This window comes from Silene latifolia, chromosome Y, assembly GCF_048544455.1.
Source record: "Silene latifolia isolate original U9 population chromosome Y, ASM4854445v1, whole genome shotgun sequence".
Taxonomy (NCBI): Eukaryota; Viridiplantae; Streptophyta; class Magnoliopsida; order Caryophyllales; family Caryophyllaceae; genus Silene; species Silene latifolia.
In genome coordinates, this window is record NC_133538.1 from 88,927,642 (window position 1) to 88,939,751 (window position 12,110).

The window sequence follows — 12,110 nt, forward strand, 5'->3', positions numbered from 1 at the left end:
TAAACTTCGAGGACGAAGTTCCTTTTAAGGGTGGTAGAATGTAACATTCCATTTGATGTCTATGAGTGTCTTGATTTTGGATTTGATAGTGGATGATATTATGGAGCTAGCAGTGTTAGTGGATGGTGGTTGGTTATGTATGAAATTGGTGTCGTGAGAGATATATATGTGGTGGATACGATATCGTGAGTCATGTTAAGGAAGTAAACATAGTTGGTGGAGTGGGTGTTAAGAGTTCATGTTTTATGTTTGGTCGAGTTTTGAGTTCTTAGTTATGTTGTTGTGTCTTGGTCGAGTTAGTATGGTTGTTTTTAGAGTATGGGTTGAACTTCGGGGACGAAGTTCTTTTTAAGGAGGGAAGACTGTAATACTCCGTATTTATAAGTCTTGGGGTACTTTATCGAGTAGGCCTTACTCACGAGTAAGGGTAAGTTGCGTTTTAGAAAAGTTTCGACAGAGGGTACTCTATCAAGTAGCCTTAGGTACTCGATAGAGTAAGGGGGTACTCTATCAAGTAGACTTAGGTACTCGATAGAGTAAGGGGGTACTCTATCGAGTAGCCTTAGGTACTCGATAGAGTAAGGGGGTACTCGATCGAGTACCTCGGGTACTCGATCGAGTAGCCGGTTTTACGGGGAGTTTTCTCGGGTTTTGTTAATTATGCGATTAAGGTATTTAAGCTTTGTCGTCATTATTCTAAATCACTTTTACAAAACCTAAATTACTGTTTAAGAGAGAAAGCAAGCAAGTTCATCTTCTTAATCGCATTATTAGCAATCCCCGGAGTTTGGAGGGCCAGTTCTTATCATTGTTCATACCGTTGAGTTCCTTGCATCGAGGGTAAGATCTATGTACCCTTTTTATTGTCTTTCCTTTGATTTGGTTAAACCCTAATTTAGAGATTTGGGGGTTTTATGTGTAGTATGTGATTTGGTAGCCTCTATGTGTTGTATGATAGGAGGAGGGTTCATAGAAGAAGCTTTTTGACTCAAAGAAGAGAGACCGTCTCGATTGTGTGCATACCAGGTAGGATTTCCTACTCAGTATTAGTCCCATAATGGGATATTGGTTGATGTGTTGAGATTGATTGTTGATATAGTAATTGTATTGTGACGGTTGTGATTGCGATTGTGTTTGTGATTGTTGTCTGTGGTTTTCGAGGCGTGTCCTCGGCCGAGTGGGGTCACTTGCATGGAGTGGCTTCACGCCCTAGTTTCGCCTTCTCGTGGAACCCGCAATGAAGGGATGTGCACATTAATGGACAGGGTTATCGCTCACTATGTGGAGCGGGGATTTGGTGGGTACGGCTGCGGTCCCCCACCGGCGTGGTCTGGTCCAAGGACAATCGGTGATTGAGATGATTGGAATTGGTGTGGTTGTGTGTGTGACAGTTAAGCTGTCTGTTTATCTTATTATTGATATATTGAATTGTGTGATTAGTATCGACCCCGTTTAATGTTTTAAAACTGTGGTGATCCATTCGGGGGTGGTGAGCGATTATTGAGCGGTATGATATGACGCGTATGGGATAGCTGGGATGAGTCATCACGTGGCGCTTAGAAGTCTTCCATTTGTGTCGACGATGTTTTATAGTTTTGATAGTGTTAGCGATGAGACCGTCCGAGAATCTTGTATTTCCTTTTATCAGTTTTGGTTTTGAACATGTAATCACTTAAACTATAATTACTTTTAAAGTACGTCTCTTTATTGTCTTATGATATTCATTGCCTCGGGCAACCGAGATGGTAGTATCCTTATACCTGAGTGGTCCTGGTAAGGCACTTGGAGTATGGGGGTGTTACAGCAGCTTTCATGGATTTGATGAACCGGATCTTTACACCGTTCTTGGATAGGTTTGTGGTTGTTTTTATCGACGATATCTTAGTCTATTCTAAGACTAAGGAAGAGCATGAGGAGCACTTGAGGGTAGTCTTGCAGGACCTTGAGAGAAAATCGCTTTATGCCAAGCTATCTAAGTGCGAGTTAAGTTAGAAGAAGTGGCTTTCCTAGGCCATGTGATATCTAAGAAGGGAGTATCTGTGGATCCTAGTAAGATTGAGGCCGTAACCAAGTGGGAATCGCCGAAGAATGTTGCTGAGATTCGGAGTTTCTTTGGCCTTGCCGGCTACTACAGGAGATTTGTGAAAGATTTCTCTACCATATCGCGGCCTATGACATCTTTGATGAGGAAGGAAGTCAGGTTTGTTTGGGATGAGAGTTGTGAGACGGCGTTTCAGACCTTAAAGGAACGCTTGACCACAGCTCCTATCCTAGCCTTGCCAAAGGGTTGTGAGAACTTTGAGGTATATACCGATGCTTCAAAGAACGGTCTTGGTTGTGTTTTGATGCAGGAAGAGAAAGTCATAGCTTATGCTTCGAGGCAGCTGAAGCAATATGAGGAGAACTACCCTACTCATGATCTGGAGCTGGGTGCAGTTGTATTCGCTCTTAAGATTTGGAGGCACTACCTTTATGGAGCAACTTTTAAGGTGTTCTCTGATCATAAGAGTCTAAAGTATATCTACAACCAGAAAGAGCTTAACATGCGACATAAACGGTGGATGGAGCTGCTCGGGGATTACGATATGGAGATCATCTATCACGAGGGTAAGACTAACGTTGTTGCAGATGCTTTGAGTAGGAAGAGTGTTCATTCGCTATGTACCACCATGTCCTTGCTAAAGCTGAGGGGTAAGATGTCTAGGTTGGGGATCTTTATGATTCGAGAGGGGGATACCATCGGGGACTTGACGATCGAGCCAGAGTTGTATGAGAACATAAAGAGTAAGCAAGAGCTTGATCCTAAGATTCAGGAGTGGAAGTCAAGGGTAGAGAGTGGAACGGTTTCCAGGTTTTCTATCCAAACAGATGGGAGTGTTCATTTTGATGGGAGATGGTGTGTTCCTGAGGACGCAGAGTTGCGGAGAGTGATCTTGACGGAGGTTCATTGTACTCCTTATTCAGTTCACCCGGGTGGTGATAAGCTTTACAAGGATCTTAAGAAGACCTTCTGATGGCCAAACATGAAGAGAGATGTAGCTTAGTTTGTGGCCAGATGTTTTACTTGTCAAAGGGTCAAGGGTGAGCAAAGGAGACCATAAGGTAAGATACAGTCTTTGGAAGTACCTGAGTGGAAGTGGGAGTCGATCTCTATGGATTTCATTGTGGGGTTGCCTAGGTCACAGCAGGGTAACAACATGATTTGGGTTATTGTTGATCGGTTAACCAAGTCAGCCCATTTCGTTCCCATGAAAGATACTTGGTCTAAGATGCAGCTAGCATTGGGTTACAGGAGGCATGTGGTTCGGTTACATGGTATACCTAAAGATATCGTTTCTGATCGTGATGCGAGGTTCATATCCAAGTTTTGGCAAGAACTGCAAGAGTTGATGGGTACTACTTTGAAGATGAGTACAGCCTTTCATCCGAACCGATGGTCGGCAGAACGGACCATCAAGACCATAGAGGACATGTTGAGGGCATGTGTTATGGAGTTTGGGGCGATTGGGAAGATAGGCTTGATCCGATCGAGTTTTCATACAATAACGCTTATCATACAAGCATCAGGATGACACCTTTTGAAGCTTTGTATGGCCGGAAATGCCAAGTCCAGATTTGTTGGGATGATAGTTCGAGACAAAGGGTTTTGGGGCCACAGCTGGTACAAGATATGGTTGAGCAAGTCCAGTTAATTCGGCAAAAGATGAGAGCAGCTCAAGATCGTCAGAAGACCTATACCGACTTACACCGCAGGGACATTGAGTTTGCGGTAGGTGACAAGGTCCTTTTGAAAGTGTCACCTATGCGAGGTGTTATGAGATTTGGGAAAAAGGGTAAGCTAAGCCAAAAGTTTATAGGCCCTTATGAGATTTTAGACCGTGTTGGCGAGGTAGCTTACAGGTTAGCGTTACCACCAGCTTTGGATAGGATACACAATGTTTTTCATGTATCTCAACTTCGGAAGTATGTGAGCGATCCATCGCATATCCTTGAGATGGAGAACATCGAGTTTGATGAATCCTTGTCCTACGCCGAGATTCCTAAGGAGATTCTTGATCGCAAGGTTCGTAAGACACGGAATGGTGAGACGGTCTTACTCAAGGTTCTTTGGTCTAATCATAATGTGGAGGAAGCCACATGGGAACCCGAGGAAGCAATGCGAGAACGTTTTCCTAACCTTTTTGACCAGGTATGTTTGGTTACGGGGACGTAACCATTGTCTTTTTAGGGGGGTAGGAGATGGTCGCGGTTGTGTTTTGTCTTGTTTTGCTGTTTTGTTTTGAATCGGGTTAGTGAATTTTTGTGGTGACTTGTGTAGTTCTTTGCTGTTGATATATGTGGTTAGTATAGTCTTGTTGCGTTGTGTTGTGCCTGGTTTAGAATGGGGTGTGAACTTCGGGACGAAGTTCTTTTTAAGGGGGGAAGACTGTAATACTACGGATTTTCTTAAGTGACTACTCGACCGAGTAGAGCCTACTCGGCCGAGTAGTGTTGTTGGTATAGATTGTTTCGATTCTGCCGAGGAATACTCGGCCGAGTATAGTGGATACTCGACCGAGTAGAGGATACTCGGCCGAGTATACACTTACTCGACCAAGTATCCGGTCTGGCGAAGTATTATTTCGACGGTTTGATTAGGGAATGTTTAGGGTATTTTATATCCCGCGTCAGTTTCTAAAAGAGCATTTTCAAACTTCATCATTTCTACGATCACCCTAATATCTCCCTAAGCACTTCCTAATCATTCCATAGCATTGTTGTGTGTGTAATCGTCGGAGTTCTTGCGTATAATCCCTCATTCTACTGTTGGTAAGTTCTATCTTTATGTTATTTGTATTCTTTGGGGTTACTGTATACCTATATGGAGTTGGGAATATGGGGGATTGTGCATTGTGTAATTGTGTTATATGATTATTGTATAGGAGAAGACTTCGTAGAGGAGCCTTTGTGATTGTCCGTGTTGCGTGCTACTGTTGATTGCTAAGGTAGGGTTTCCCTACTCGCCATCGCTCTTTGTAAGACATGCTTGTTGTGATTATTGTTATCCCTGATCATCTGAGTATGGAGATTGTTGTGACGATGTTGGTGTGAGGGTATTGAGACTACCGTGATGTCGTGTGATTGTGATTGTGGTGGAGTCACTTGCGGGAGTGGCTTCACACCCTAGTTCGCCCTCCGTGGAACCCACCACGGGAGGGGATGTGCACATTAAGGGACAGGGATGGTTGTCGCTCATTGAGGAGCTGGACTAGGTGGGATCGGCTGCGGTCACCCACTGGCGGCGAGGATTACCTGTTGCGATGGGTAATCTGGCGGGGCTACACACTTTGGTGTGTAGTCGATTCTGATGTGATAATAGAGATTGGAATTGGAAGATGATCGATTGATTACTTGTTGGTCTATTTTATAATGTTTGAGTAATCATCGACCTGTTGTTGTTTGTGGAATCTGCGGTGAACCATTCGGGGATGGTGAGCAAAGCTTGACAGTATTGCTAGTGTGAGCTTGGGGACAATCATGGGAGTATTGTCATCACCATCCATAGCATCACCGTCCGAGTCTTAGCAGATTTCTTTTATTGTCAGACATTGGAGTTGTATTTTGGTTAAATCAATATTTGGATTTGAGATGTTGTAAACTTTATATCTTGCAAGATTTTTAATAAATGTGCTCAGTTCAGACGCTTTTGATATGTACTAACCTCGGGCAACCGAGATGGTAACACACTTTCATGGTAGGGTGGTCCTGGTAAGGCACCTTGGTATGAGGGGGTGTTACACTCCACTCTAGGACCGACGTTATCAACTACCCCAACTTCTTTGTCCGCACTACTCGTGCACTCTTCAACCCCGGCAAATGCCTCATTCACATCTGCCGTGCTCATGAAAGTCAGAGGGATGTGAGAGGCACTCGATTCCGTTGACTGATCCCCCGAGGTGACCTTCGCACCATCGACAACAACTACTTTTTCACCCTCGTGGATAGATTGTTGTTCCACATTTTGAATTGCAGCCTTTAGTGCAGTGGCCTGAAAGAAAATAAGTAAAATTAAACACCATGCTTTTATAAAAAGAAGTTACAAATTGAACAATAAAAGTGATACAAAGAGGTCACAGATTTACAGAAACAATGCATTACAGTTATACATAGATGGGCAAGAGTTATACATATGTGCTGGTGAAGTTTTATATGGGTAAGAGTTATACATATTAGAATAAATGTATAACTCTTTCTTGTGTGAAGTTGTACATATATGCTATAAGAGTTATACATATTGGTGTTAGAGTTGTACACATATGGGTAAGAGTTATACCAAACGGTCGCTGTAGTTGTACAGATTGAACAATAAAGTTATACAATCAGGCATTAGAATTACACATATTATAAAAGTACCACTTTCAGTAAAGTTATACATAATAAAGTCAGAGTTATACTGAATGGTCGTTGAAGTTATACAGATCCACATAACTATTATACCTAATTATAAGTTTCACTCCAGAATTATTGGAATTGTGCATAGTGTTACCTAATATGAAATTTAAAGGACTAATAGTGTATAAAAAAATGAATGTATAACAAATATTTAGCACAGTTTCACAAACTGACCTCGCCACCAGGACCACTCTCCGCCGCTAGAGGTCCACATAAAGCTTCCTTCATTTTAACAGTCAAAAATATACACTCCATCAATTCTTGTGTATCCATTGGCAACGATGGGACTGCAGATTTTTCCAACTCCTTATCTGACGGTTGATGGTCTGAGACTCTTTCAACATATTCTTTCAGTCCCTCTCCATGTACTTGTTCATGCACCTCCGCACCTACTTGTTCATGCACCTCATCACCTACCTGGTCATGCACCTCATCACCTACCCCGTAAGCTTGGTCAATTTCCTCCACTGTGTACTTCACCTCCAACAACAACTCTCTATCAGTTTGGACCGGGCTGTTAGCAACTTGATCCTCTAAACCTGGGCTAGCATCTGCCAATTTCATAGAATCTATTGTAACACCTCCCACTTCCTCCATAATCTGTGACCATAAAACTGCAACTCATTTCATTGGCGCATGAGATTTGTCAGACTCTCCACGGGACTCAACGCAAGGCTTACCACCCCTCTCATTGGCCAGACTAGACAGAACTTCGCTTATTTGACGCGTAGATGAATCAATTCCGTCATCTTTTTTTGGGGACTCACGAACTACCTCTTGAAAAACAGGTGCATTACTAACAGAAACCTTCAGCCTTTCTGCAATATGTTCTACTTCAGCGACGTACTGTTAAATCTTTTCACCCTAAAAGAATTCTTGGGAGGCCTGGCTAGGCTTTAGGCCAGTCGGATCAATGTTGCAGCTTTGATCCTTGCGGTTACATCTGCGTACCATGAATAGAATACAATAGCGTCCCTTTGCATCTGTAGATAAAGCTCGTGAGTATGCTGCATTAAAGAAGTACAGTAAGTTAGTTATATTATAATAGATGGGTTCGTTCATTTGAAACAAAATCAATCTGCAAAATTTATAATAAATTTAACTTACATCGACAGCCCTAGCTTTCAATTCCTGGTCATCCTCGACACCTGCAGGTAGTTCAATCTGAATGAACTTCTTCTCAGAAGTTGAGCGGGAGAGAAGGGGGGGGGGCTACTGATAGCAAGAGTAGTTTGGGTTCATGAGAGTCGATGAGGGTGATACTGTCCAAACTCTTAATATAAGAGGGATCTTCAAGGCACCTCGGATACTTGGTCTTAGACAAAGTTAACCTACCCAATCCCCCTTGAGACACCTCAAATTTTAGCCTTTCTACAAGCGATTTTTCATCCCAATGCTTAATCAGAGGTAGATCATGGAGGCACGGCCTACCCTTGTAATCATATCGCTGAAAGTAGGTTATCATGAGGAAGGGGATACAGCCACCCAACATCGTTAACCCCCTTTTACAATCTGTCCCCACTTTCACCATAATTTCCAAAATATAAGAGCACCAGTCAAAATGCAAAATGGCTCTAGGGTCTTCTATAGCCCTTAAAAGCTTTAAATCTATCCCGTTGTTTGGGGTGGGTGCGAGGAATAAAGACATAGATACCAAAACAAATAGGCGGCAAAAATGATCGTCCGCCTCTTCGTACTCCATAAGTTCCTTCCACACTTTCCCTATATTTAATGAACTAGAAGCTTTCTCCACTCCGTAAGCTTGCCGCCATTTGTCCTTGAGCGCCTTATTTTCGGGATCATTGGACCCCTTCTGCGGGCCAGTAGGTACCAGCGAAAGAGGGTTGGGTCCAAAAGGTATCAAAAAACAGTCATGCACATCATGCTTACTAATCATAAACTCCTTCTTCCGAGAAGCCCTGAATACATACGACCCATCAGAGAAGGACTCCAAAAATAGGCGAACGTGTGCAAGTGGGAAGTTGCTAATCTTAAGATCCAAAAGGCCACTAAACCCAATTTTCTTAACAGCGGCCACCTGATCCTCATTAAGCTTTTCAATCAGAGAGACAAGCCTTTGAGGTCGACACGAAACCATGACTTCGTGCACCCTCTTTACTCTTGGCTTGGCGTCAGCCATCTGGGAAAAACAAGGACAACAACCAAAATTAGACATACTGTAGTTGCAGTTAGAGATATTTGCAACAAAGAAATAGACATACTGTGAATTAAAGTTATATAAAAAATATTCATAGTTATACAAAATATAAGTAAAGTTATACATTCTGAAAGTAGAGTTAGTCAGAGAATACCAAGAGTTACACGGAATAAAAGTAGAGTTATACATATAATAACAAGAGTTATACATTCTGAAAACAGAAGTTATTCAAAATGTAATCAGAGTTATACAACAAATGACTACAGTTATAAAAAGTCAAACTTTTTACCTTGGTATCAGGTCCCTTGTCAATACTTTGTACATCATCCATCTGTAGATAACAAACAATTGGGATTCAAATTATGCATATATTTAGTTGAAGTTATACAAAAAAGACGAGATAATCAGAAATGTTATACGGAATAAAAGTAGAGTTATACTTTCTGAAAACTAGAGTTATATAATGTATAACTCTAGGCATAGAATGTATAACTCTAGGCATAGAATGTATAACTCACTGCACCTAATGTATAACTGTAAGCATATGCTGTATAACTCTAGGCATATAATGTATAACTCCAAGTATTTAATTTATAACTCTAGACATATACTGTATAACTCTAGACATATACTGTATAACTTCAAGTATATAATGTATAACTCTAGGCATATATTGTATAACTCTAAGCATAGAATGTATAACTTTAGTTTTCAGAATGTATAACTTTAGTTATACAAAAACTAATAGAAGTAGAGTTATACATATAATAACAAGAGTTATACATTCTAAAAGTAGAGTTAGTCAGAGGATCAGAAGAGTTATACGATGGAATAAAAGTAGAGTTATGCGTCTAATAACAAGAGTTATACATTCTGAACACTAAAGTTATTCAAAATGAAATCAGAGATATACAACGACTGACTACAATTATAAAAAGTCAAACTTTTAACCTTGGTATCAAGTCCCTTGTCAATCAATTGGGATTCAAATTATGCATATATTTAGTTGAAGTTATACATCATTCTATAAGAGTTTTACAAAAAAGACGAGGATTTTTTACCTTTGATTCAGGTTTCTTAGCAATTTTCTTGGCAAAACCCATTGAACAAATCAAATGAACTCGTATTTCGTCTGCAAAACCATAATTAACAATTAAACAAATCAACAGCAGCAAAACCATAATTGAAAATTGAAAAAATCAAATGAACTCGTTTGATGTTAGTTTAACAAAGGCAATAGTTAACAAACAACAAGTAGAAATCACTAAATAAGAAATGGAAATAATACCTTATCAAAGAATGGAGACAGGCGAGTTTGCAGGCGAGTTGGAATGAATTGGTGGAGATGAAAATGGCGAGTGGAGTTATCAGAAATGTGAAGAGAGTAAACTGAAGATGAAATGACAGGAAATTGAGGGAAAAAAAACCAAGTTGTTTTGAATTCTCTGGGAAATGAGGAGGGAAATGATGAAAGACTGCTGGACATACAGTAGCATGCATGGGGTAGTGGGTAAGAGGAAAGAGGTAAATATGAAAATATATGTTGAGGTGGGTTTAGTGCGCTTTTTGTGTGTAATCTTGGCCATTGATTTGCTTGATCCAACAGCTCACATTAAGACTTATGGACTTAATAACATATGAGGGACTTAGTTGATCTCTTCTATATATATATATATATATATATATATATATATATATATATATATATATATATATATGGAGAGAGAGAGAGAGAGAGAGAGAGAGAGGCGGGATCCGGTGAGAACGAACACTCGGTGAGAACGACTTATAACAATAGGATTTAAAACAAAAGATTACGGATGTTGTTTACGTAAAACGCGAAAAATAAAAAAAGGAAATAAAACCTGACATATATTCAATATTTTCTTCTCTGTCTACCTTTCATAGCTTTTCCCCCAAATCAGATAATAAACCCACGAAAACCATCAAAAATCCGCGAATCTCATTAAATACGGTGGCAAAAATTGACGAAATTGATCATAATCAATGACATTGATCAACTAATGAATGTACGATTCTAAGATTCTCTGCTTGACTCTGTGTAATTGATGCATGCACACGCGATTTTGTGATTTTGATTGGCGTTCCTGTTTTATTTCAATCGTAGTATTCCATGGATATTGAGGCATCTAGCGAATTGGTTGAACATACTGATGCAATTGTTCCAACTGTTAGTAATGATATCGCGCAATCATCATCTCATCTAGGTATGTACATATGCCAATCTGTTGAGAAAACCTTTTATGAATTATTTTTTATCATCTTCTAGTTGATGTATCTAGCAATATATTTGATGCGTATTCATACTCATTTATGCATAGAAGGCGAACTACCCCGCTTGCTGCTCGTAGTTAAATAACGTGTATAGTATTATAATTGATGCAAATGTCTTTTTTGAGAAGCGTACCTAGTAGTATAACGGAACAGCCCTTAACTAACCAATGTATAGACAGATAGTTTTGCGTAGATGATTAGCGTATCCATTAGTATAATTGATGCGGTTGTGATTTCCAGTAGCGTATTTAGTATTATAATTAAGGGTTATGCTGATTCATGACCTATTAAATTTTTACTTTCTGCGTATGTTGTTGTTTTTTATTGTGATTAGTGTAGCTGGACGTCTAAATTAAAGTAGTTAGTTATAAGATAAAATATGGCAGTGAACAGGCGCAGTTTTCTGTTTTTTTTTTTTTGTATTTGATTAGCGTACCTATAAATATATTTGTCGTGCCTTAGATATTTAAACTGTCTGCTGATACCCATACTGCTCTTATGTATAGCGTGTATAGATACAGTCTTACCATTCATGGAGGCAACCTCAAAGGAAAGAATTCATGTATGTGCGCCATATTTGAAACCTGTTGTGGGTATTGTTTTTGATAAATTTGAGGATGGACTACAATTCTATAGAACTTATGCTGCTAATTCTGGGTTTAAAATGAGGAAGTCGACGCAACGAATTATAGATGGGGGTGGTGGTGACTAAATATTGTGTGTGTAGTAAGGCGGGTGAAAGTAAACCTAAAGGAAAGGTAAAAAAAGAGGCACAAAACTAGAATTTCATGTAGCGCAAAGATTTTTCTTCGAAAAAATGATAAAGGATAGTATGTGATTGTTGACTTTCATGAAGGCCACGCACACCTTCTCTCTACCCCAAACACAGTGGTGCATTTGATTGAATCAAGAGAACTAACTCTTATACACAAAACTATAATTTTTGAGAATTCGAAGGTGAATAAAGGGCATGTGGAGAGTTTCAGGATGTTTAAGGAATATGTAAAAGGATATCAAAATGTGGGAGCATCGCTATAGGATTTAAAACATTTTTGGAGAGATGTGAAATAATTCATAAAAGGTTATGATTGTAACACTACGGATTTTCTTTGGTGACTACTCGACCGAGTAGAGCCTACTCGGCCGAGTAGTGCTGTTGTTATGACTTGTTTTGGTTCTGCCGATGAATACTCGGCCGAGTATAGTGAATACTTGACCGAGTAGA